This window comes from Aethalodelphis obliquidens, unplaced genomic scaffold (assembly GCF_003676395.1).
Source record: "Aethalodelphis obliquidens isolate GAN/ISIS:26980383/991018 unplaced genomic scaffold, ASM367639v1 scaffold50, whole genome shotgun sequence".
NCBI classification, from domain to species: Eukaryota; Metazoa; Chordata; class Mammalia; order Artiodactyla; family Delphinidae; genus Aethalodelphis; species Aethalodelphis obliquidens.
In genome coordinates, this window is record NW_020837994.1 from 9,627,062 (window position 1) to 9,649,591 (window position 22,530).

The 22,530-nt window shown below is 42.1% G+C and overlaps 1 protein-coding gene across 1 annotated transcript in view; it reads right to left on the bottom strand.

Annotated features, from left to right (window-relative positions):
* RAB30 (RAB30, member RAS oncogene family) overlaps positions 1 to 22,466 on the bottom strand; it is an 80,695-nt gene extending 58,229 nt beyond the window's left edge. The window contains exon 1 of the mRNA XM_027083529.1: positions 22,289 to 22,466. The gene's annotated coding sequence lies outside the window, so the exon portion shown is untranslated. The remainder of the gene's footprint in view (positions 1 to 22,288) is intronic.
* Between the last annotated feature and the right edge of the window lie 64 nt (positions 22,467 to 22,530).

The following is a 22,530-nucleotide window of genomic DNA, read 5'->3' on the forward strand; positions in this document are numbered from 1 at the left end:
TTTTTTTTTTTTTTTTTTTTTTTTTTTTGCAGTACACAGGCCTCTCACTGTTGTGGCCTCTCCCGTTGTGGAGCACAGGCTCCGGACGGATACGCAGGCTCAGCGGCCATGCCTCACGGACCTAGCCGCTCTGCGGCACGTGGGATCTTCTTGGACCGGGGCACGAACCGGTGTCCCCTGCATCGGCAGGCGGACTCTCAACCACTGCGCCACCAGGGAAGCCCCTAAACAGATAATCTTAATAGCCATGGGCCCAAGAGAATAAATCCCATCCAAAATAAGGCATATAGGATAATTTAGCTCCCAACATTCTGTTTCTCTTTTCCTCTCTTGTTAAGAATACACAATACCAGGACTTCCTTGGTGGTCCAGTGGGTAAGACTCCATGCTCCCACTGCAGGGGGCCGGGGTTCGATCTCTGGTCGGGGAACTAGATCCCGCATGCCGCAACTAAGAGTTTGCATGCCACAACTAAGAAGTCTGCATGCCGCAACAAAGATTCTGCATGCTGCAACTAAGACCCGGCGCAGCCAAAAATAAATAAATAATAAATTAATAAATTAAAAAAAAAAAAGAATACACAATACCAAAACAAGGAATTCAAACATTTATGTCAGGGCAGCCAGCCAAGGAGAGTCTAGAATATATGATCCTATTATCACTAATGGAAGTTGGAGCAAGGTAATGAGACAATAAGGCCTACCTCCACTCTCACTACACATACTTTTCCAAAATAAACAGCTAGCAGTTATTCTTTTATTGTTCCTTCTCTCTACACCCATAAATCACTCCTGGGCATATACCTTTTGCTGGTTTCAAAGAGGGGGTTTCTGGTTTTTCTTTTTTTTTTTTTTTCTTCCTTACCTTCACTCTTCCTCTTTCTGGATGCTACCAAGGAGTCCTGAATGGACCTGGCTGTGCTTGTCTACAATCCCTCAGTTGAGCATCTCCAGTCCACGTGCAACACACACAAACCCAACTTCCCTTGTCAGACTGTCCCTTAGGAAAACAAAGTTGATCTGGGGATTCTGCCCTCTACATTCTCTGCTAAAGAAGCTACTTGGAGCTCTCTCTTCTCCCAGATGACCAGAGAAGTCTGAAGGCGCCCACACCCAATGACGAGGTGGATTCATACACCTCATTCCCATTCCCACCCCCAGGCACCATGCTCCAAATATACTGGCCCGGAAGGTTAAAACAACAACAACCTGTATATCTCAATCCTTAATTCCAGGCTTTTCAGAAACCTGAGGAGAGAAGAATAGTTTCTTTGGATTCTCTTCCTGACACATTAGGTAAGCTTTTTCCAATAGCCAGAACAGACAGACAGACACTGACCCTCTGCTGAGCTCTGCATAAGCTTCAAAAAAAAAAAAAAAATTAAAAAAAAATCCCATTCCTTCTCAGTCTTGTTGTTTTCATGGGTTTTTCAACCAATAAAAAGGGTTTAATCTCAGTTGACATCTTTGCTTTAAAGATAAGAAGCCAGCACTTGGGGACTTCCCTGGTAGCGCAGTGGTTAAGCATCCACCTGCCAATGCAGGGAACATGGTTCGATCCCTGGTCCGGGAAGATCCCACATGCCGCGGAGCAACTAAGCCCATGCACCACAACTACTGAGCCTGCGCTCTAGAGCCCGTGAGCCACAACTACTGAGCCCGCGCACCACAACTACTGAAGCCCACTCACCTAGAGCCCGTGCTCCGCAACAGAAGAAGACACCAAAATGAGAAGCCCGTGCACTGCAACAAAGAGTAGCCCCCACTCACTACAACTAGAGAAAGCCTGTGCACAGCAATGAAGACCCAATGCAGACAAAATAAATAAATAAAATAAATTTCTTTTTAAAAAAAAAAGAATCCAACACTTGGATTATACTATCAGAGCTCTAAGACCCTCCGCCCCCCGCAATGATCCCAGGGCCAAATAGCCTCACCCACATTTCCTCCAAATTCCATCACTGTAACCCCTGCTGCGGGACCCAGCACAGCCCTGAGCACCTGTTCCTGGCTCTTCTCCCTGCTGGAGCATGTGATTCAGAACCGCTAGGGCCAAAAAAAAAAAAAATCATCACGTGGTTTTCAAAAAACCACTGGAAGGAGTCTAGGTAATTAACGTACAGAAATGCAGACTGACTGCCTCCACCATAAGATAAATCTGATATCTACTCACTCTGTCTCTATAAAAGGTTTCGCAGACTATTCATTATCATTTGAACAAAGAAAAGAGACCCGCACGTGCCTTTTGAATGTAAAGTTTCATAGGAAGCTTGAGGTGATTCAAATAGGTGTTGGAAGATACGTTGGACTACTCAGATATTATCATCAAGTATATATGAGAAAACTACATATTAATACTCAAAATACACTACTGCTTATTCTTTTAACAGTGCACAATCATCTTAGTAAACATGGTACAACCATTCTCACTCCTCAAAGCAAAAATGACCATTTCCTCTACTTTGTGGGCCCACTGGACCCTGTAAGGATGTTAATAACAGGAACTGTGACCCTTTATTTACTCGTTTGTTTGTATGATCATCTCCCCACACTCCACTGCTTCCACTACCCCAGGCTGTAAGTCCCTTGAGGACAAGGACCCCATCATATTCTTTTTGTTTTAATATTTATTTATTTATTTGGCTGCATCAGGTTTTAGTTGCGGCACGGGGTACCTTTCATTGCGGTGCACGGGCTTCTCTCTAATTGTGGCGCATGGGCTCTAGAGTGTGCGGGCTTAGAGCATGTGGGCTCTTAGTTCCCCAACCAGGGATCGAACCCGTGTCCCCTGCACTGGAAGGCGGATTCTTAACCACTGGACCACCAGAGAAGTCCCCCATATTCTTTCTTGAGTCCTCAGTGCCCAATAGACTGCCTAGCACCCAGCAGGTACTTCATAACACCAGGATGAAAAGCAGGAGATGCAGTAGGTACTAAGAGAGCAGAAACTGAATCTGTCTTATTCGTTGTTACCTGGCCTATACATATTTTTTGAATGAATGGATGTACCGAAGAAATAAAAGACCAGTGGTACTAGGGCATGAAAGTATAGAGCTTGGTTGTGGAGTAATAAATATCATCTTTCATCAATTCTAAAAACATGTTTTCTTACATTTTGACAGCTTAGAAATTAGGATACATTTTACAATGGATGGCATCTTGGCATTGTGTCATAGTTTATTTGGAATCTTCTCTTTCTTTCTCAGTGGTACATAGAACAGTCTTACATGTTCAAAAATAATAGTGTCATAGATTCAGTGAAATACAATTATTTGATGTGGCTGCAGTAAGAAGGGTTGGAAAGATGAGTGTAAAGTTGCACTGAATTTTCCACAAGAGTAGAAACAAAAAGAGAGCTTGGGACTTTTTAGTGGCTGGCAAGTGGAGTGGCTATTTCTTTCAGAATGACTGCTCCTTCTCTAAAAGCAGCCCAATGGCCAGTCTATGCTAAATAACCCGGTCCTTCTGCCTACCACTGATTGGTCCAGGGGTGGTCACATGATCCAAAGTGAGCCAATCATTATTACTCTGAGATTTTTTTACTTGAAGCCAATGAGAGTGTAGGTCAGTTTGTCTCTGATGTTAGCAACAGTGAGATTTAGTGTTCAGGAGCAATCCCTGGCCATGCTCCCTGCCATGTAGGAGAGAAACAAAGGCAAGAGACAGAGTCTTGATATAATTTGAGTGCCTGTGTGGCTCAAACTAGCTACAGGCTCACAAAACCCATTTCTTTTTCTTCTTAGGCCATATTTCTCAGCCTCCTTTACCATTAGGTGGGGTCATGTACTGAGTAATAACTGACGGAATGAGGACAGAACTAATATAAGCCACTTCCAGACCTGGCCCGTGAAAACCTCACACGTGAGATCCTTCCATCTTCTTCTCCATCTTCAGGTTAAAAGGAGAGAACTCTGAATACCTAAAAGAGATGGGAGCCACAAGATGGCAGGAGCCTGGGTCCCTGAAACATAGAAGGTAGCCTAACCAGAAAAAAACTATGTTGAACTGTGGTATGAATGAGAAATAAACTTCATTTGTGTTAAGCACTGAAATTTGGGGGGATTGTTAAGGTAATTACCTGCTCTAATATTTCCTGGTTCCAGCTGCACCCAACGTTCATATGGTTACATGAAACATGCCAGGATTCTTCCCATAAATTCGCTCTTTGCCCAAGCTAGTTTGAGTTGGGTGTCTTTCATTTACAACTCGAAGAATTCTGAAGAACACAGCCAAGAAAAATGAACTGCAGTCATTTGAAATGGCAAGAAGATAAAAGTAAGCAACAATCCCTAAGTGTCAAGGGAGCACCTAGAAAATTTCTCAGAACAGAGTAATAATTCCAACAAACTGATGACAAATCACAAAAGATTCTTTTCAGTTTCTAAGGGCTTCTAGCTCTGAACTCATAAGCCACTTACAGTAAGATACTCTCTCCATTCTCATTTTATTAACAGAAACATGTATGAAGTTGTAATAACCCTACCTTAAGGTATACCCTCATGAGTTCTCACCCATCTAGAATCCTAGCAAGATAAACGTCACTTACCATACATAGTCAGCCCTGCTGTCCCAGGATTTATTGGGAAATGGATCCACATGTAACTCCAGAAAGTCAGATAATTACTCTGGGGCACAGAGCTCTGGGTATGAGTACACAAGCCTGACCAGAATTTTCAAAAATAAATATTCAGGAACCACCAAAGCTTAAGGGAGCATTTATAAGACTATAAATGAAAAGATTACAAAAATAAACAGAAGAGTGACGCCATGAATGCCTACGTGAGCAATGAAAAGTTTTGCCTGAACTGGGAGCCAGAGATGACAGAGCATGTATCCTGCTCAGTTTCCAGAAATGTCTCTCAATGAGCCCAAGTTTGTTTTAAAGCAAGCACTGACATCTATAATACTTTCTAGGGGCTCGTTACAGAGCACTTCTACACTATACATTGAGTAATCTGACTCTCACAATGACAGTAGGAAGCTGGGATTGTCGTCAGTTCTCCATTTACAGCTAAAAACACAGGCTCAGACAGGTCAAGTGCTCACAGCCTCAGGATTTGTGGTTTGAGCCAAGACTTGAGCTCCAATTTCCTGACCCCATATCCTCTGTCCATTTCGTTGTCACCCAAACTATGGAATGCCAGGGTTGAGAAAGCTGGAGAAGACTTTTCCCCACTGCCATAATTCATCAACCCATTTGGAGAGTAGTTTTCTATGTTTCATGCAGTCATATGTGGGAACTTTCCCGGGGGGGTGCGGGGGAGCGTTAAAGGGCCTGGGATAAATGCCTGGTCTGCCTGCAAACCCAGCTGGGAAAACACTCCCTGACAAGACACCACAGCTTGTGCCCACAGGGAGGCCTTGACAGAGGAGAAAGGAGCCTGAAGCAGGGGGTTAGGAGTGCTGAGACCCTCATGTAATCCTGGCAGAAACTCATGGTTGGAAGCCTCTGAGAATCAGGCAGCAAGGTCTCTCAGGACCCCAAAAATAGAATCTGGAGCAAATGAACTGAAGTTACTCTTTGCTGGGGAGGGAGAGGGGATCAAATGCATAAACTTAGCTGGCCTCAAAAAGCATTCTCCGGGCTTCCCTGGTGGCGCAGTGGTTGAGAGTCCGCCTGCCGATGCAGGGGACACGGGTTCATGTCCCGGTCCGGGAAGATCCCACATGCCGTGGAGCGGCTAGGCCCATGAGCCATGGCCGCTGAGCTTGTGCTCTGCAACGGGACAGGCCACAACAGTGAGAGGCCCGCGTACCGCCAAAAACAAACAAACAAAAAAGCATTCTCCCAGATGATTTTCATGAGCCGCTTCTGAGAGACAAATTGCCGATATCAAACACACACATATTACCTGGGAAAGACGAAAAAGGAAAAACAAAAAAAGTGCTTTAGTAAAAGCCATTTATCCCTGGCAGCTGGTGATCCACCACCTCGGAAAGAAGACATAGGAAATTGGGGGAGCTGCCCTTTGGGGTGTTGGGAAAACTGAGGAGTGGGCCTCTCCTGAATATCACTATTTCCCAGGCTCCAAGGATGAGAGGGAGGTCCTGTACCCTGGTACAGTTCCCCCAGAAACAGAAAAATGCAGGATCCTGAAGAAACATGGGATAGTGGAAGGAGCAAAGGCCTTGATTTGAACAACTTGGGCTTGAGCCACTGCTCAGTCTCTTGGTAGCTGGGGCTTTAAGCAAGTCACAACCTCTTTGAGCCCCAGCTTCAATATGTGTAAAGGATACAACACTGACCTTACAGGATTGTGGGGAGGATAAAACAAAATTATTAATGTAAAGGGCATAGCACAGTGTCTGATATATAAGAGCTGCTCAATAAATATTAGTTCTTTTCCCCCTCAATCCTCACTTCAATTCCTTAGTATTAGAATTCTAATACTTGGTCATTCTAATTCTTAGTAATTCACCAGTCCTTAGTAGTCTTGAGAGGATCATGTATATTATCCAATATCTTGGCCATTTCACTTGCCTCTTTGAAATATAAGCATCTGCGACTTTAGCTGTGAACATCTCAAATAACTCCAGGCCCTTGGGCCTCTTATTAGTCTACTTCATGCTTACTAAATTCCCTTAGACAAACAAACAAACAACTGCAACCTTATAATCTTTCTCCAGTCTGAAAGAGAATCCAAACCTTATGGATATTTGGCACATAGCTGCACTTAACAACTGGCAAATTCGACTAAACTTTCCACAAGGCTTAAAATAAAAGAGTTTTGAGTTCACCAAAGCTTTACTGAATTTAATCAATATGTAGTGTGCCTATGAACATAGGGACAACAGGAATGATGAGAATCTTGTGGTCTTCTTCATTACCTTCCTGGTCTTTGGGACCATTTCCTCTTGACATCCACCTATCCAAGACAGGGCCATGCCCCTCCTCTAGGTCTTCTGTATATACCACTACCAGTGCTTTGACTGTACTACACAATAGTCATCTATTTTATGCCTCCTTCACTAGTCTACAATCTCCTTTCAGGCAAGAACAGTGTTCTGCCAAATCTCAATTACCAGAACCTACCAACACAGTACCTGGTGTGTAACAGATACTGAATTAACATTGGCTCGATGGATGGATAGATGGATGAATAAACAAATAGGGTTTTTAGATCTGGGAGAAACCTTAGAAATAATCTAGTCTAATACAAGGGCTTCATTTCACAGATAAGGAAGCTGAGGCTCAGAGCTGTAAGATGACTCAGCCAAGGTAGCCTCAAAGGCAGCAAGAAGATGACAAGTGGTGGCAGTCCCATGCCATTTTGGCTGTGAGTTCAAAGGCAGACATCACTTCACACTCACCTCCAAGGGGAGGCCGTGTAGCTTGGTGGACACAGCATGGGCTCCCCGGTGACATCTTCTGCTACCTATCAGTCATGTGATTTTTGATAAATTGCTACATCTCTCTGAGTCACAGTGGCTGCATCTGTTAATTGGGGCTATTAATAACTCCAGGGTTGTTGGGGGTATTAAATCTGCCAACATACATAAAGTGCCTCGCATAGCATCAACACTATGTGCTAAACAAATGTTTACTGAATGAATCATGAATGAGTCCCTGTCTAGCATACCACGACTTCATGATCCTGGCTTAGACTATATACTTAAATCTCTGCCCATGTGGAAGGTGGCTGGGACACCCATAATTATAGAGCCATGTACTTGGAGTTTGTTTCTTGCTGAAATTGGATTTTAAAGCCAAGTAGCCTCTGTAATGTTGTTCACTGTTCCTTTCACCTGGGTTGCCCTTCCTACCTTCCTCATTGCCACACAATTGTTACCTATCTTCCATTACCCAGCTATATATGCCCTGTCTAGAAAGCCCTCTCTCGTTCCTATGATGTCTTCCGTCCTTCCTGTCTCACTAATTACTTTCCACCCTAGAGTAGAGGGGTGTATCTGTTTTGTTTTTTAAATTGTGGCAAAATACATATAATGTAAAATTTACCATCTTAACCATTTTTAAGTGTACAGTTCAGTACTGTTAAGTATATTCACATTGTTGTGCAGCCAATCTCCAGAACTTTTTCATTTTACAAAACCAAAACTCTATACCCATTAAACAATGACTCCCCTATTGCTTCCTCCTCCCATACCCTGGCAACCACCATTCTACTTTCTGTCTCTAGGAGTTTAATGACTCTAGGTACTTCCTATAAGTAGAATCATACAATATTTGTCCACTTGTGTCTGGTTTATATCACATAGCGTAATGTCCTCAAGGTTCATCCATGTTGTAGCATGTGTCATAATTTCCTTCCTTTTCGAGGCTATTCAGCTTTGAACTACATTCAAGGCTGAATACATTGAATGATTATCCAATATTCCACTGCATGTACATTCTACATTTTGCTTATCCACATATCTGTCGATGGACACTTGGGTTTGCTTCCACTTTTTGGTTATTGTGAATAATGCTACTATGAACATGGGTGTATAGAGGTATATCTGTTTTATCTCCTCTACTTAAGTGTGAATTTTTCAATGACAAAGAGTGGGTCTCAGTCACCTCTATAGTTCTCAAGGTATCTGACACATGATGAGCACTCAATAAATACCTATCAAATAAATAAGACAGTAATCTGCTCCAAAGATGAAGTAAAAAAGTAATGATCTTCCACACACAAATTTTCAAAATGGCAGAATTACACAGCAGAAAAGCACAGTCTTTGCAGTAAGACAGTCTTGATTTCTGGTCTTGGATCTGCTTCTTCTTAGTCATGTGATCTTAGACATGTTGCTTAAGCTCTTCAGTTTCTTTATGTGGTTTTTGCCACAATTAAATACTATAATTTATGTAAAGCAGTTAGCACAGCACTTGGCACACCATAAACTCAAAAAATGTTTGCCAATATTACTATTATAAAATTATATAATAAAAGTAACTTATTGCACATACAAACATGCCATTTAGCTTCCTGGCCAAGATGACTTTAAAAGCAAAGAACGTACAGAATTCTGAAACCAAACAATTATGACAGGTCATAGTCAAAACAGAAAGAAACTATACAGCAGTTACAATGAATCCAGATTGGTATCACTAAACATGGAATCTTGAGCTATACAGTTGCAGTTCTGGGAGCTGGAAACTTTGTCACATCAAAGGGACAGACTTAAATGTTGTACTAAGAATCATCTCACTCAGCAAAGCAGCCTAAGATCTCATAAACGTTTTTTGTGTTTGTTTTTAATTTTCTTTTTTTTTAAATAAATTTATTTATTTATTTATTTTTGACTGTGTTGGGTCTTCGTTGCTGCGCGTGGGTTTTCTCTAGTTGCGGACAGTGGGGGTTACTCTTCGTTGCAGTGCGTGGGCTTCTCATTGCAGTGGCTTCTCTTGTTGCGGAGCACGAGCTCTAGGTACGTGGGCTTCAGTAGCTGTGGCACGCAGGCTCAGTAGTTGTGGCTCGCAGGCTCTAGAGCGCAGGCTCAGTAGTTGTGGCGCACGGGCTTTGTTGCTCTGTAGCATGTGGGGTCTTCCCAAACCAGGGCTCGAACCCGTGTCCCCTGCATTGGCAGGCGGATTCTTAACCACTGTGCCACCAGGGAAGTCCCTCTTAAACGTTTTTTTAATCAGGATGACTTGAGGGTTTTTTTGGTGCCTGGGCTAAATCTATTTTGGATTTGATCATTCATGTTTTGAACATTTTAACAAAACGATGAAAGAAATAAATAGATCTTTATTACTATTTCAGACAGAAGTATTTATTTCGATCTGTCTCAAAGGAAATTGAGTGTCCCCACCCCACTCCCAGATCTTCTTGGACATTAATTCCTTTTGAGGTTGCTATCCAAATTTTCCAGACCAGAAACATTCCTTCCAAAGCTAGCTCTTAGAAAGTAGCGTTCTTAAATGTTAGAAGGAAAAGCTTATTCGAGTTTCTTTTTGTCTGCCAAAACAATTAACATTTGCCATGGCTAATTTAAATGGCTCTCTGAGACAAAATCAGAAACTCAGTTGTGTGGTGGAGGAGAGGGAAGGGAAGAAAAAGAGAAGGTAAGACAGAGTTGCCTGAATGCTAATATTGGCCCAAATGTGACCCCAAGGGACCATAACTCCTAACTTTCCTAGGACAATCATGACTTCATGTAAATTTAACTCTATACTGAGATGATCTGTTAAATGGATGACTAAATGTGATGATATACATATATTTTATAAGACCTTGCAATTAATTTATAAATAAGGGTAAAAATTCTTTGTCAGACCATACGTTCCAATTTTGAATTCAGAACAATACTTTCCCCATATGCTATGTGTCAATTTTAATTTGGCTCCCAAACAACCGCTAAGGGCTACTGCTGCCTTACCCACCCAGGATACCCAAATGACGTCGAGGCCTATTAGGTGAAGGGCACCAGGGTGAGACTTGAAAGGCAGGGCCCTGTTTAATCTTCACAACAACATTATGCTCTAAGTATTGATTTTGGTGATGACTGCACAACTCTGTGAATATACTAAAAAACTACTGAGTTGTATGTACAGTTTAAATGGGTGAATTGTGTGATGTGTGAATTATATCTCAATAAAGCTATTTTAAAAGTCAGCATGATAGGGCTTCCCTGGTGGCGCAGTGGTTAAGAATCCACTTGTCAATGCAGGGGACAGGGGTTCCAGCCCCGGTCTGGGAAGATCCCACATGCGGCGGAGCAACTAAGCCCGTGCACCACAACTACTGAGCCTGCGCTCTAGAGCCTGCGAGCCACAACCACTGAAGCCCGTGCGCTTAGAGCCCGTGCTCCGCAACAAGAGAAGCCACTGCAATGAAAAGCCCAATGAAGAGTAGCCTCAGCTCACCACAACTAAAGAAAGCCCGCGTGCAGCAACAAAGACCCAACGCAGCCAAAAATAAAATAATTTTTTTAAAAAATTTAAAAGGCAGCGTTATATAAAATAGTAAATCTTAAGAAAGCTCACTATGTACACACACACCCCACTCACTCCTACTGCCCTGTGCCTGTAAGCATTCTGTTATCTTATATCCTTCCAATTTCAAATGTATTCTCTTTTTTTTTTTTTTTTTTGGTACTCGGGCCTCTCACTGCTGTGGCCCCTCCCGTTGCAGAACACAGGCTCCGGACACGCAGGCTCAGCGGCCATGGCTCACGTGCCCAGCCGCTCCGCAGCATGTGGGATCTTCGCGGACCGGGGCACAAACCCGTGTCCCCTGCATCGGCAGGCGGACTCTCAACCAGTGCGCCACCAGGGAAGCCCTAAAATGTATTTTCTTATCCCCACTTCTTTCACAAAGTATGCACTCTTCTACACCAGCGTTCTTCTTTTCTTCTTCTTTTTGGATCATCCTTCTTTCACTTAAAATATGCTTGGAGATCTTCGCATATCAGTACTTAGAGAAACCCTCATTTGTGTTTGTAGTTTAATAGCTTTCCCTTTTGTGAACATACCCATTTAATTAACCAGTTTCCCACTGATGCACACTTAAGGTTGTTTCCAATCATTTGCTATTAGCAACAATGATACAATGCTTGTGCTTTTTATTTATTATTTTTGCTGTGTTGGGTCTTCGTTTCTGTGTGAGGGCTTTCTCTAGTTGTGGCAAGCGGGGGCCACTCTTCATCGCATTGCACGGGCCTCTCACTATCAAGGCCTCTCTTGTTGCAGAGCACAGGCTCCAGACGCACAGGCTCAGTAGTTGTGACTCACGGGCCTATTGCTCTGCAGCATGTGGGATCCTCCCAGACCAGGGCTCGAACCCGTGTCCCCTGCATTAGCAGGCAGATTCTCAACCACTGTGCCACCAGGGTGTGCCTTCTTTTTAATTTGATTTTATCAGGTAACATTCTGCTCCTGGACTGTCAGGAGACAGCACCAATAGCAGGAACCACTTCAGAGTTAGTTGGAACCGGGTCTGCATCTAACCTCCTCTGCTAACTAGCTACTAGCTACATGCCTCTAAGAAAGTTACTTGTATTTTCCGAGCCTTAATTTCCTCACTTCATAAAGTGGGCAAAATTCCACCTACTTTATCAGTTTGCTTTTAGGGCTCAATGAGATAAGACTGGCTCCCACTGGCCAAACTTGGGACAATTTTTGTATCAAAAAGCATAAATATTGGGGGAGGGGAGGCAGAAGATTGGTAATGGACTATAACACATTGGGGGGAAAAGAATCCAGGAATCCAAGTGATACTAAAAAATAAAATAAAAATACAAAAATAAAAGAGGAGGGGAGCTGAAAGCTAATCTATCAGAAAAATGCCAGGAAACAAATACAGAAAAAATTCACTGCCTAAATTTTTTTTAATAAAATAAATAAAATTTATTTATTTTATTTAAAAGAAAAATGTCAGACTCTGACAAGTACAGGCTTCTGGTAACTGACTATACTGCTGAACTGAATGAATAAGCATTTTCAGAACTCTAATGGAAAACTGATGAATTCATAAAAGTTCTAACAAAAGATCAAGATGAAAAAAAAATTAATTACATGGGACTGAGTGAACTGATGAGGATGATTATAATTTTTGTGACTTTCTGTTTGAATAAAAAAAAAAAATCCCACAAGGACTCAGAGGCAAAAAAAACAAATCAATTTTCACTGCAAAGTAAAGGAGCTGTTACGGTGGAGGATTACCAGACTGAATGTCAATATTATGACATAGTATGAGTGTGTTTCATGTTTGGTAATTGCAATCATTGTTGCTTTTGTTGTGGTCATCCATTTACAATGCTTGGTGTCAGTTTATTTATCTCTTGTAAAAATAAAATACAGTGTGTGTGTGTGAAAAAAAAAAGAAAAATGTCAGGAAACAAATACAGAATGGAAGAGCAAATTAGAAAATCATCCTTTAATAGATGTTAATTAACCTAGGCCAGGATTATCAATAGATGTTTAAACCACTGAATGAAAGTTTTTGAGAAACAGGATATCCAAACAATCTCAAAGTATAACCCCACAATTTTATTAATTACAAAGAGAAAAGGGTTCCTTTACAATGCAGATATCAGGCAATGTCACCTCATCCAAAATACAAACCTCACATCACCAGTGACATGACAAACTGACAGAATGTGTCACCTAATGTGATGCAAGGGGAGGGATGCAGCATCGCCTCCAGGGAATTCTTACCACGAATGTTTAATCTGAGTCTAAGAATGAGAAAACAATTAGACAAATCCAATCTACAGTCTACAAAGCAGCTGAGATCAAAATGTCAATATTATGAAAGACAAAAAAGGCAGGGAAACTTTGCTACATTAAGAGAAACTAAAGAGACACGACTACATTGTGTAAGTAATCCTTATTAGATCCTGGGTCCCCCTCCCCCCAAAACGTTATAAATGACATTGGAACAACTGGGGAAATCTGAAGAATATTATTGTTTCAATATAATGATATTGTGGTTACAGGGGAGAATGTCCTTGTTCTTTAGACATACATGCTCCCGTGCTTAGAGGTAAAGTGTTGTGGTGTCTGCAACTCACTTTCAAATGGTTTAGAAAAAAAAAGTGTGTGTGTGAGTATGTGTGCGTGTGTGTGTGCATAGAATGGTAAAGCAAACAAATCTAGATGAAGGGTGTAAGAGTGTTCACTGTAATACTTTTGCAATTTTTCTATATGTTTGAAAATTTTCAACATAAGTTGGGGAAAAAAAATCAAACCAAACATGTAAACCACTTGACACCCAGTAGGTGCTATGATTGTTCCCATCATGGCTTCAACTAACTCAATACATCTACAAAAAGCTCCTCCCCTGTGCCCATGGGTAAAATAAACCAAATCAAAGTAAACACCACCAGCCAGCCAGTCCTGCCTTCAGAATGCTTACACTTTTGATCAGATGGCAAGGCAAAAACAGGAAGCAGCTGGAGATGAAGTAAGGTTTCAGTTCCAGAAAATCTACCTGGGGCCTACAACTGCAAATTTTTTTTAAATTAGGTAACTTTAAAAAACAGAACAGAACCAGTTACTTACCGTCACTAAGAACTGTTTCCTCATTTACATGGAAAAGTGGAGCTAAAATCTACCACCCAGGTTGACAGAATAAGACAGCATACATAATACACCTTTGTAAAGCATATATTATTGAAGACTCTCATTAAAAGATATTAGTCTCCTAGAATAAAAGCAGAGAAGGAAAGCTCCTGGATGGTTCCACCTTTGTTTTCCTATCAGAACACCCAGCAGAAGAATTTGCATTTAGCTTATGCTCACAAATATTGGATGAAGACATAATAATAAGACATTATGAGACAGAATGCCTAAAGAAAGTCTTTTGGGTAACAGATGCCACTGGAATTAGAGGAAAGATTAATATGAGCTGGCCCAGCCAGAGACAGCAACACCTTAACAAAAGCACATTATTTATGTGCACATAAATTTGCCAAAGCCCTATTACACACATTATCTCATCTGAGCCTCACAATAATCCCCATTTTGGAGATGAATAAACTGAGGCTTGAAAAGACAAATTACCCACCTAGCACACAACTCAAATTTGTGTTTGCTCAACCCAGCCACAGAAGAACAAAAATAACTGGCTAAAAGAATGGAAATAATTCACAGCTCAGCGATCCCAGGGTCTCTGCTGGGACAGTGAGTCACTGATGGCCACTCCTAAACTCAGACCTTTTCTACAAAAAAAATGCCAAAAATCTGCCTTGGGATTGCTTCTATGGATATTCAGAAAGATGAAAAATCAGGCCTTTTTACCATGTGCTTCAGATATTAAAACAGTGGAGCTTAAATTCCCCTTTCTTGTGTGGTTATGTGAAGGAGATGGAGAGGAAGTGAGCAGAAGAGGTTATTTTCACTTCAAGGTTGATGGTGTCCGCATTTTAGTGAAGTTAACCTTAACTCAAAGATAAAATTTTTCTGCAGAATTTTCTGGGGGAAAACTCTTCGCTGCTTTACTATTTCAGATCACTTTTTAAACATCCTGCTGTGTTGCAGACTGGGAAATATATTTTATTTCTCTCTTCCAGAGGTTTCCATGTTATTTACATATCAACCTTTACTACAGCCATCACAAAAACCAGCAGGAACTCTTAATTCCATTTTTCCCCACTTTCTGTCCATCCATCACAAATTCCTTCCCTTAGTAAGAGAGGGTAGCCCAAGTGGCTAATGGACTTGACAAATGACAGTGTCAAAGACTGCGATACGAATTTTTTTTAATACTTATTTTATTTATTTTGGCTGCACCAGTCTTCCTTACGGCATGCGGGATCTAGTTCCCTGACCAGGGATCGAACCTGGGCCCCCTGCATTGGGATCTCGGAGTCCTACCCACTGGACCACCAAGGAAGTCCCTGCGATAAGAATTTAAATCAGGGGGCAATTAAAGGGAAACTGTCCGTGCCCTTTGACCCAGCATTTCTACCCCAGAAATGAATCCTACAGAAATATTCCCACAAGTTCATTACAAAAGGATGCATGCTCAAATGCTCACTGCAGTAGTGTCCAACAGCCACTGAAAAGGGCAAGTTAGAGGAACATGCAAATACATGGGGCAAATGCCTGAAAATATATTAAGTAAAAGAGCAAGCAGAATACGTATCATAATAATATCATTAGCATATGTATGGGACAAAATGACAGCCATACACATCAAAATCGCAACAGTTGACTATGGTGGGGTGGAATCAAGGGAATTTTCCCTTTGTACAGTAGTTTGTTGTATATTTCTGTAATGAATTTTGCTTAATCTTACGTTATGTCTAGAATCAAAAAACTAATTTAAGATATATATTTATGTGCTCTTTCATGGCCTTTCCTCTTTGCAGTCAAATGCTCTACTCCTGAGTTATAGCCCCGCTTATCTTCGCTCTTCACTTTGGAAACAGCTAGCGTTCTACCTGCATTACTACCTCTAGAAATAAACAGTGCTGGCTGTAGAAGTTTGCACTCTTAGGGAGTGACAGAATCATGGTTAGAAAGGACAGAAAAGGTCACCTACAATATCTGCCAACAAATGGTATTCCAGCCCATAGGCTAATTAAATATGTGCTGTTATCAAGAAAATCACTATCTTCTGAAGCAGGCCTTGATGTCTTCTAGCTTTGCTGTGACATTCCTAAACATGACATTCAGGAACGGGCAACTGACCTGGACACCAATGTCCACTATGTGGCAGGCTAAGCAGACAGAATCATTATCACATCCAAGAAAACTAACATTGTTACACTGTCATCTCCTATGCAGCTCCCATTCAAATTTCCCCAACTGTCCCCACAATGTCCTTTATAGCTTTTTTTTTTAAGTCCAGGATCCAATCAAGGGTTGCATGTGGCATTTGGTTGTCACAGCACTTTAGTCTCTTTTAATCTAGATTAGTCCCCCATTCATTTTGTTTTGTTTTGTTTCCCTTTCATGACATTGACATTTTCGAAGATCGCAGGCCAGCTGTTTTGCAGTATGTCCCACAATCTGGACTTGCCTGATTATTTCCTCATGATTAGATTTAGGTTAAACATTTCTGTCAAGAATTCTACCTTGGCGATATTGTGTACTTCCCATTGCATCAAGTTGTCTAGTTACACTGAGTTATCTTTTTCTTCATTGTGTCACTGTGGGTACCAAGAAAGCATCAGCCAATAAATAAAATATGTAAAATAATAAATAATGTCAAAAACAGCTTCAATGAGCACCAGCTATTCCAGGCACAGTGCCAGACATTTCAAAATGTATTATCTCATTTAAACCTCACGACAATCATGCAAAGAAAGAGGTTCAAAGAGGTTAAGTCACTTGCCCAAGGACACACATGTAGTGATAGAAAAATGCACAATGCACATGTGAACTCACACACACACACACACACACACACACACACACACACACACAAATGATCTCTGGGGTTCATGGTCTCCCTGAGGATCTTCCAGGGACAAGTTAAGAAGCCCTACCTTAGGGCTTCCCTGGTGGCGCAGTGGTTGAGAGTCCGCCTGCCAATGCAGGGGACATGCATCCATGCCCCAGTCTGGGAAGATCTCACATGCCGCGGAGTGGCTGGGCCCGTGAGCCATGGCTGCTGAGCCTGCGCGTCCGGAGCCTCTGCTCGGCAACAGGAGAGGCCACAACAGTGAGAGGCCCGTGTACCGCAAAAAAAGCCCTACCTTAAACTAATCTTGAGGAGTCCTACCTAGCTTTCGAGGGTTGAATTCCTGTGAAGAATAAACTGAAAATAAATAATCTGTGGTCCATACAAAATTCTTCCACACTTGGAAATGTTTGGAGATGGGCCACCTTTCCACCATAGCCAAGAAAATAGGGCAATGGTTCCATAAATTATTTTAACATTCTGGTATTTGTTTGTCTTGTTTTTTACTATTCTGCAATAAAATGAAAAAAATAGAGAATTTTTCACAAAGCTAAATATATTTTTAATTTTAAAATTATGCTCTTTCTACAACTTTTGATATAAAATGTCCTTTATTTCATGAGATAAAGCGAAGGAGGACATATTTTTTAAATATCTTTACTACAGAAAAATAACCATTGGCAACAACTCACCCAATTTTATCTTATTTTTTGTATTTTTACTTATCTATAAAATTCAAAAGTCTGAAACCCATTGATCTAGGGAATTCTATCCAATCAAAATTATCTTTGAGAAACTAACTAGAATAAATGAAGTTCAGCCCAAAAAGAAACCAGATCTGAAATATTTCTGAAATTTCCCTTTAAGTCAACCAAAAAACATTTCAGAAGCTTGGGTGTCCTCATTTTAATGCATTTGTTAAAACCATTTTACATTTTGTATTTGCATTACTCATTGCCATCTTCCGATATGTTGATATTTCCTGCTTTTGAATGGGCCCTTATGACTTAGATTAGTTTATTCAGTCTACAAACATTCACAGAGTCCCCAGTTTGTGCAAGGCACTCTATTAGGTGCCTGGGAACCCAGACTGGTGAGTTTTTTCTTGCCTCCATGTCTCAGGTCAAAGGTCACCAACAACTTTGTGAACACTGCTCCTCCCCCACCAAGGAAGCATGAAAGTCCCCCTTGGGGCTGTGCTCTCCTAGCACTGCCTACAAACCTCTCTGTGTGTGATTATATGTTTATGTTCCACTCCCTCACCTGAGCAATTTTTCCAAAGCAAATACTATCTTATTCAATGCTGTATTCCTAGCACAGTGCACGTATACCTGGTGATCAGTATAAATTAGTGGAATAAATATATCTTATGATGAGGAAACTAAAGCTCACCAAAAAAATATGACGTGTCCAAAATCATACAGCTAATAAATAAGTAGTACTCAGTCTTAGAAAGCCTCACCAGAGCTCTCTTCCATTCCACCATGCTGCATCCTACACACAGACAGAGTGAGTGAAAGATCTTAGATGTCTTCCTGGAACCTGAAACTCAATATGACCAAAAGTCCCTCCTCCTTGAAAAAACAAACAAAAATCTGGTCCCCAGCTAATGTTACCTTTCTCTTGTAAGCGGCATCTCCAGTGGCTCAAGGAAAAACTCAAGTCATCTCGACTCTCTCTTTTCCCTATACCCACATCCAATCAGTCTACAGTCTTATCACTTATAATCTTCAAACTTAGTGTCTCTCCAATCTCTTCCCTTCTGTCCTAGCCCCTGCCACCACCCTAGATCCAAGCCACCACCATTCCATACGTAGACTACAAAAATGACATGCTACCTCATCTCACGTTCACTTTGGTTAATTCTTTCCAGTCTCTTTCCCACTTAACAGGCACCGTGATGGTTTTAACATCATTCTACCTGCATATGTAATTCATCTAGCTAAGTAAAGCCATTCACTTAAGATAAAGACCAAATTCACCTGTGGCTCAGAAAACTGCCCACTCTTTAGACTCTGTCCACCTCTCCAGCCTCATTCGTCTTCATTCTGGTCTCTCTCCCTTGCTCGGCCCCCATATACTAACCTTTTAAATCCTCATATTTATCGCTTTCCTTTGTACTTTGAACATGCAGTTGCCCTTTGTCCCCATTCTCAGCACCACCCATTGCCGTCCTAAATTACTTACACTCACTCTCCAAGTCTTCTTGAAATGTCACTTCCTACAGAAAGCCTTCCCTGATTCTCCCAGACAAGGGAAGCACACCACATTAGGCACTTCTATCCCACCTAGTAGTACATCCCCCTTTGGCAGGAGCATTCATCACACCTGCAATTACTTCTCCAATGATTATCTCCCCTATTAGAACATAAGCTCCATGATGGCAGTGGAAGCGTCTCTTTTCACTGAGGTATCCAGTCCTTAGAATATAGTAGCTGCTCACCATATCTGCTGACAGAAGGACAGGCTGAGGCCATAACATCAGGCGAGGTAAACCAAGGGGAAAGGATTCTTATCCCTTTGCAAAGGATTTAAACTAATGGAGAGGACTTCCCTGGTGGAGCAGTGGTTGAGAATCCGCCTGCCAATGCAGGGGACACAGGTTCAAACCCTAGTCCGGGAAGATCCCACATACCGCAGAGCAACTAAGCCCATGCGCCACAACTACTGAGCCTGCACTCTAGAGCCTGCATGCCACAACTACTGAAGCCTGCATGCCTAGAGCCCGTGCTCCACAACAAGAGAAGCCACTGCAATGAGAATATGTGCACCGCCACAAAGAGTAACCCCCGCTCACCACAACTAGAGAAAGCCCACGTGCAGCAACGAAGACCCAATGCAGCCATAAATAAATAAATGTTTAAATAAAATAAAATAAGCAAGAAAGGAATGCACAGTTTTTCAAGGTCACAGGGATAGCAGTGATAGGGCCAAAACTAACCTTCCATTCTGCTCATTTCTCCTCCCTAAAACACTAAAAAGCCTGGGTAGGAGAGGGCACAGCTTAGAAGAAGGGATGAAAAGATGATGAGTGAGAGGTCCAAGATGACAGCTTCTGAATCTGCCTGTCACACTAATTGCCTCCAGATGGGCAGCAGTTAGACTTTTCATGCCTAGAGCAGCACTGTCTTACACAAACATAACCACTACCACATCCTTCTCCTTAATAGGAAGTTTATAAAATAACAAACTTCTTTCATCCACAAAGGAGAAGAAATAACAGGAGGAAAAGCTGTTGCTGCTCCAAGCACCTTAAGAAAAAAAAAAAAAAAAAAACCAAATGGCTAGTTTGGCCACCTGGACCTGCTCCTCAGCAATCAACAGGGAAGGGAGGGGAAAAGACAGCCTTCCTACCACATACTAAAGCAGGGAAAGGAAAAAAAAAGTATTAAATGAGGCAGAAGCCATTCGAAGTCTACTTATTCTTTGGGAATTATGAGAACATTTTGTGTAGAGCATTTAAAAACCTTGCTAATGCATTGGCAGCTCTTAATACAGGTACCAAGGAAAGGAAAAGTGGCATGAGCTCAACTGCAACAGTTAACTGTCCACGTGCTGCTGAGGCCAAACTATGTCTGTCACAGAAGCCACAAACCAGGCCAAGGGGTCAGGTTCGTTGCTGTTCATCCTGCCAAGCACCAACTGCAAGAAAAAGAAAAGGCAAAGCCTCTTCAATGAGGACTCTGTAGAATAACTATTAGCACAGTCTCATTCACCCTGGAGTTTCTGGGTGAAGAAGAGAAGGGATGAGAGGGTATTCAGAGACTGGAAAGTGACTCAGAGAAAGAGATGTCATCTACTGGTGATAAGAGGGAGATTTTGAAACACAGAGGAAAAATGAGAATTGCAAATGGAGAGGCAGGGAAAGAAACTGGAAGAACTTCAAGAGACACAGAGGGGTGGGGAAAGGAAGGTACAGCGGGAGGGATGCTCAGCAAAGCAGACAGTAAGCAACAGAAAAACACAGAGAGAAGCAAAGCCAAGCAGTCCATCTTTTCCCAAATCCCAAAGCTGCTCATTGCATCCCAATAAATCACTCTACCACAAAGCCCATACAATGAATTGTCCTTTGCATCCAGTAACAAGCAGCATTTAACGAAGCATCGCCCAGCTGCAACTTTAGAGACCTAAGGGTCTGAATTAAAAATGTACAAAATTGGTTCAGCAACAGAAGACAAACAGTAATGACTTTCCCCCAATGCCTGCCTTGGCTATGAAAGGTTTAGCATTTTGAAGTTAAGCATAAAACACTCTGGCATTCCTCCTTTTGACATTCCAAGAGGGGGTGTGGTTGACCCCAGGTCCATTCATTTCCAAGGTTGTAGATCTCTCAGCTAAGACTGGCCCCATCTGTTCTGGAGTCAGCCAGCTGTTTATTTCAAAATAACATATTTATTGTACTAATCATCCTACTAACTCTTACAAGAAGAGAGCCAATATCATACGGGTCGAAATGCTCTCTGTCTTGTTAAACGTGTCAGTTTGTTTAAAAACCAAAACCAAAAAGCAAAAAAAACTCCACTATCCTCCTCGGTTTCCACCTCCAGGATCACTCTTCCATGCGTACCTTTCAGTAACGGCAAATGAAGGTTAATGGCGCTTCTAACTTTTCCTTTCCCTAACGCTTTAAAATGAACCACAGTGTACCTAATGATCCCTTCTCCAAACCGTTATTTGTGACTGGTGACTGTGCCTCAGGAAACGGCAGCTCATTATGGTACCATTGTCAGTGGCAAGGAGCCTATTGCAATGTAATTTAAAACACTCACACAAGCACAAATCTGTCGGCTCCACTTCCAAACAATCCTGAAATCCTGCAGTTGGGAGAAGAAAAACACTTAACAAAAATGCTGCATCTAGAAGCCCAAGAGAACCTTCACCAGACACGTGAAATGTTTCTGACAGGCACGGAGTGCACCATTAAAGGACACTGTCACCTCAAATCAGCAGAAAAGGCGAGACAAACGACGTAGACACACATACACATAAAATAAAGCCCCACAAAACTTAACCTACTCAGAAGCACGCTCATCTTAAAAATGAATAGTGTGTGCTCGCCCAAGTGACATGAAATGTTCCAAAGTAGTGCGACCACATTAAATCACTGTCTCCATTTCTCCCCACGCATCACCCCTTCCCACTCAAATCTCAGCACTCGGGCCGTGTGTGACAGGACTGCAGTCCACCAACCTCTGCCTTCCTCTGATTTTCCAAGAGCACTTCCCAACGTCCTCCGCAGCCCAGCCCCCTCTCCCAGACTCCAAAAAGGTTGAGGGGAGTTGCGACTAGGGAACTGGCAGGCATAGGTCCTCCAGCGGGGGAAGGTTGCTGGAGTTGTTCTTTGCAGTGACCCAAATTGCACAGAGCTTTTCGCTTAGCAGCGTTTGCGAGCACCTCCCCAGTCCTCCCGCCCCCATCTTCCCAAAAGAAAGCCTTGAGAACTAAGCGGGAGGAATAACTTGGTAAGAATCATTTGAATAAATCACTTCAACTCACCTGGTTTGGGATTTTTCTCCCCACCCCAGGCATAAACAGAAAGGATGTGCGAATGAGTCACGCACGCAAGGGAAGGTGTTGCGATGTCCTAAGTCCAAGGGCTGGAGTCAGTCCCTGCCCTGGTGCTGCTGCTACTCTTAGCTCAGCTGGAGCGAGCGGCAATCGCAAGCCTAGCAGCAGCAGGGGGGTGGATAGACCTTAGCACAATGAATGCAGTGGGGTTTTTGCAATGACATCATCCC